The 5,351-nt window shown below is 34.0% G+C and overlaps 1 pseudogene; it reads left to right on the forward strand.

The window, feature by feature from the left end:
• Nucleotides 1-1,046: 1,046 nt before the first annotated feature.
• On the forward strand, nt 1,047-1,522 carry LOC150081773 (small ribosomal subunit protein eS8 pseudogene; annotated as a pseudogene).
• Nucleotides 1,523-5,351: the final 3,829 nt, after the last annotated feature.

Genomic DNA, 5,351 nt, shown 5'->3' on the forward strand with positions numbered 1-5,351 from the left:
CTAGGTCGCAACATAAACCTTTTGCTGGCATAAACCACAAGGATGTCTGGGTTTAGAAACCGAAATGAAAAGCTTGTGGGTTATTATCAAATGGAAGGTTCTCTTTGTGTCTGCAGAGATGTAAACGGATTGATGGACGAACTAGGGTTTGAACACAATCCTGAAGAATGGAGATTATTCATAAATCCTTCTAAACTCAGTTTAAAAGCAGTTTTGCTACACAATCGTAATATTAAACGGTCGGTCCGAGTGGCTATGAAAGAAACCAATGATAGCATGTCATTGCTATTAAATACTTAAACTATAAGAAATATTGTTGGAAAATCTGTGGTGATTTAAAAGTAATCGCTTTGTTGCTTGGACTACAGGGTTGTTTTACTAAGTATTGTTGTTACCTGTGTGTATGGAGAGTCTAACAATAGTACATCATTATATTGTGAAGGAATAGCCCATCAGATAAGAATACGATGCCAGAAAACTGAACATCAAATGCACGCCTTTAGTGAAACCTGAAATGGTGCTTCTCCCGCCTTTGCATATTAATTTGGGTCTCACGAAAAATTTTGTAAAAGCTCTGGACAAAAATATTGAAGGTTTCGAATGGAAAGTTGATGAAGGGTATATTTGTAGGCCCACAAATTAGACGGCTTTTAAAGGATGAAACTTTGAAACTAAACTTAACGCCACTGAATCAGTTGCGTGGAAATCCTTCAGGGCTGTTGTTTACATTCGCACCAGGACTTCTTTCCAGACAATTTGGGATCTGTCAGTGACGAGCAGGGGGAACGATTCCACCAGGATATCCACACTATGGAGCAAAGGTATCAATGACGATACCTTTGCTCCATAGGTGTGGGTGACTATTGCTGGTTTCTGATAAGGGAGGGCCATTCTGCTCATCAGAGGAAAAAATATCTGTAAGTAGTACGATTTCCTATTTTTGCCTCCACTTTTGTGGGTCAATTGCTTACTTAAATCCGAATAGGTGTTTATAAAGTTTAAATGTTATTTGTTATCCATTTGAAATGTTTATTTGTTCCATTTGAAATGGCAACAAAAAATATCGTGCTCTTTGTTTAGACCATGGCAATTTTGCATGGGCCTCAGAACATTGTACTCGAAAGACACGTATTATTGATACAGTTTATAATGCAAGTAATAATGAATTGGTCCGTACAAAAACACTAATGAAAACTGCTATTGTTCTGATTGATGCCACATCTTTCAGGCAGTGGTATGAAGTTCATTATGCTCTTCCACTTGGCAGAAAGAAAAAAAGGTGCTAAGCTGACTGAAGCAGAAGAAGCTGTTCTGAACAAAAAACGGAGTAAGAAAACAGAAAAGAAATATAAGGAAAGACAGAAGTTTGAACAAGTCTTAGAAGAGCAGTTTATGACTGGAAGAACCCTAGCATGCATTTCTTCTAGCCATGGACAGTGTGATAGAGCTAATATGGCTATATTTTGAAAGAAAAGAACTTGAGTTTTATTTGAGAAAAATAAAATCCAAAAAGGGAAAGTAGACAGCAGATCTGTACATAGGAGGTGAATAAAGTAAAACCTCTGAAAAAAAAAAGTGTTTACTGGTCGTAATTTCTATTTCAAGTAATTAATTTACAAGAAAAGTAGTCAAGTACATTTAGATAAGTAAAAATTCACAATTTTCGGAAAAAATGAGCACGAAGCCATAAAATGAAAGCATGACGTGTTACGGACTTTCTACTGTCATTTTTGTTTTCAACACATGCAATTTAGTCAAAATAAGTTGATTTCGTTCATATTATCGAAAGGAAGTTTAAAATTGTTGGTTAGTTTTATTTGAAAGTTGAAGCGTCTGCGAATAAACTGCCAACCTAGACCTAGCATAAAGCGCGGCTCATACACACGATGAAAGCTAAGTTGCGACATATAAACTCACCAAAAAATCGGCAACAATTGAACAATGGGTAAATTACAGAAAAATCAGTTGGTAGGGGATGGGGAAAGAACAAGTTAATAATGGAATTATCAATCAGTTCGGTAATGCTATTAAGCGTCTTTGTTTGTATGCTGTATTTGTATTTCTGTTGCATTTGTGATCGGTATTTTGTAGTCTTTTTGTATGTTCGCTGTATTTTGTAGCCTTTTTGTATTTGTACGCCGTACTTATCTTATCTAGATGTGAACCCCTGGCGCTCGTCGCCGTGATGGGATATTGTGCTGTAACTCTACTTCACAATAAAGATTTATTTATTTATATTATGAGATACATGTGCTCGTTCTTGTTAATTACTGAATTGTGCAGGGGTGGCCAACTTAATTTGTGATGCGATCTACTTTTTTTATTCAAAATGTGCCGCGATCTACCATCTCAAGAATTTCATTTCACATTGGTTAAAAAAGTTAATCAACACATATTGAAAAATGTTTATAAATTTTAAAATTAAACACAATTCAGAATTCTTATTTTAAAATTCATACGTTTTTTAATTTATGTGAAGTTTGTGTCTTAATGTCATCTGCCAAGATTTCAAAATCGGGATGTACTGTGATAAGGCTAACCGTAAAGAATCTTCCGTATGCAAGTCCGTAAGAGTAGAGCGATTCTTCGTCTTTGTTTGTTTCAAATACGAAAAGGCCGATTCACATAGATGTGTGGAACAAAAAGAGGAATTTAAAAGTTCACTGCATTTTTTGACAGTTGGGTACTTTTCTCGGCAAATATATTTCCAAAAGTCTTTTTCTGATAGCGTTTCGCATTGTAATGATTTCATTTTCAAGTAATATTTGATCCATTTGAAAAATCTCTGCGATTTTTTTCTGCAATTTGTTTCGTATCTAAGTCGACATTAAATGTATAAGAAATATATTGAACAATGTCTTCAATTGTTTTAAAATCACTGAATCTGGTTTCAATTTCAAAAACATATTTTTCACTAATAAATTCGAAACAGGATATTTTTGCAAATGATCTTGCATATTTGCAAAACGATCATTTTTTTTTCTTTGAGATCCTTAGCCATTGCCAAAAATTGATATTTATATGTAGAAATACTACTAATAATGTCACCTACATTTTTATTTTTTTTCCCTTGTAATTCAAAATTCAGATCACTTAATTTACTGTAAAATCTGCCAAAATAGCCAGATCACACAAATAACAATTGTTTTAATTTAATTAATCAGCAAATTTCGAAATCTCTGTAGAAACTTATTCCGACTCAGCCACCTCACATCTGTATGTAATATCAGATCTGGTTCATTTTCATCGAGCTGCATTTTGAAAAGTCTCCATTGAAGAGATTTTCTTCTGATGTAATTCACGATTTTGAAAGATATGTCCATAACACTTTTAGTATTTAATCTTTTGCTGGCTAACACTTGTTGGGGGAAGATTCAGTGGTAACTCAATAAAAATGGGAATTCATCATCCTTTTGGCACAATGCGATGAATCCGTTAAGATACCCATCATTGCTTTAGTTCCATCTGTTGTTATACGAGTTTAAATAGTGGTAATTTAATTTTTTCAATAAAAAAGTTTTGAATGCGTTAAATATCTCAAGACCTCTAGTTCTTTCTTTTAACGAAACCATATCCAGCAGTTCCTCTCTAAAGACAGAATAATCGAAAACCATTCGAATGAAAACGAGCAATTGAGCTGTATCACTGACGTCTGTAGATTCATCCAACTGTAAAGAAAAGGGTACACAATTAGCAATATGAGCAACGGTTTAAGCAGTTGTTCGCTCACATTTTTGCTCATTTTTTCGATGCGTCGCATCACAGAATTTCGAGATAATTGCACATCTTGAAGAGCGCTTTTAATTTTAGTTTTGTTCTTAAAATTTTCAAAAAGAGAATCTTGTATTTCTAAAAATGCGTCTTTGATGAATTGAGCATCAGAAAATGGTTTGCATTTTTTCGCAAGAAGGTGACTCACTTTAAATGATGCTAAAGTTACTGCTTTAGATGTTAGAATTAGGTGTCACGAAGAAATTTTGTTGTGCGAATAATCTGGATTTCAGTTCTTTGAATTTATTTTTTTCTAAGGTCACTATTAGGCAGAAAATTCGATTGGTATTTACCATGGAGTGCGTTGAAGTGCCTTTCTAAATTTCCTTTTTTGGGGCATAGCCACGGAAGCATTGCAAATCAAACAACAACATTTTTCTTTTATCATTAAGAAAAAGTATTTTAGTTCCCACTCTTGATGAAAATGACACGTTTACTCTTTTTCGTAGTATTCATTTAAAATCAAAGGGTATTAACTTAGTCCAGTTATTAATATTAAGTATGCTAAATAAAAATTCGACACATACACATGCTCTCCACAACGTAACTGTATGAATTTTCACTAGACAAGCCAGCGGCTGCGTGGCCACAAGAGTGGTCATGTAGTTCAACAGATTTTAATAAGTGTATGCAGTGGAATGAATAATGATAATATTTAGATTTTGACTAATCTATTTTTTATATATTTAAATATATTTTAAATATATTTTATATATTTAAAATTCGTCGTGATCGATTGAAATTAAAGCCGCGATCGACTTGTTGACCTCCCCCTGGTCTAGAGTTTGATTCAAAGGATATCTACAGAATTATGAGGTTATATCTACAGTTATATTTGGTTCGAAGAATGACTTTGTGTCTTGAAAATGCAACTTTTTTTGTCGCATCATGTTTGAGATCTCTTATTCCACAATTTCTCACATATGGCCACAGAACATGTTGTTTTTCATCTGATCACTCTCCTATCATGTTTGCGTTCAACTTACCAAAGACTCGAATGCAGGTGAATCATTCGGAAATTAAGAAGTGATGACTAAAGTTGAAATTGGCACCTAAGGAGCTGCGAAGAAAATAAAAATCTCTGGAAAATCTAATACATGGTTCAACGCTGAAGTCAGAGAAGCTGAAGAAAGGGGATTCAGAAGATAGCAAAAATCTTTCAGATAATAGAAAAAGTATTATAACTCGGTCGATTAGTACATTGATAAAAAAAAAAGAGCGGGCCACCTTCCTCAAATATAAATAAAATGCAATCCGGCAGGTTGTACTCAGCAGAAAAAAAAAAAAAAAAAAAACACTCCAGACAAATAATACTGAAATTCAACAAGAAATTTCCCATGTAAGGGAAGGTATTTCAGGAATGGGTACATTTGTCTTTCAACAAAGTTCCATCTACTCCAAGAACCCTAAACCTAAACGATTTCATCACCCAGTTCAGACAGATCTTATCAGATATATCTATAACAAAGGACATCTTACTGGGAAGTATTCAACGTACTTCCCAGTAAATTTATCATTGATCCTGGTGGCTTTCCTCTCATAGTAAAAGTGTGTAGTGCCTTCATTATGGAGTTCCTTCT

The sequence above is a fragment of the Mastigoproctus giganteus genome, chromosome 8 (genome assembly GCF_048544385.1).
Source record: "Mastigoproctus giganteus isolate SK-2022 chromosome 8, ASM4854438v1, whole genome shotgun sequence".
NCBI lineage: Eukaryota > Metazoa > Arthropoda > Arachnida > Uropygi > Thelyphonidae > Mastigoproctus > Mastigoproctus giganteus.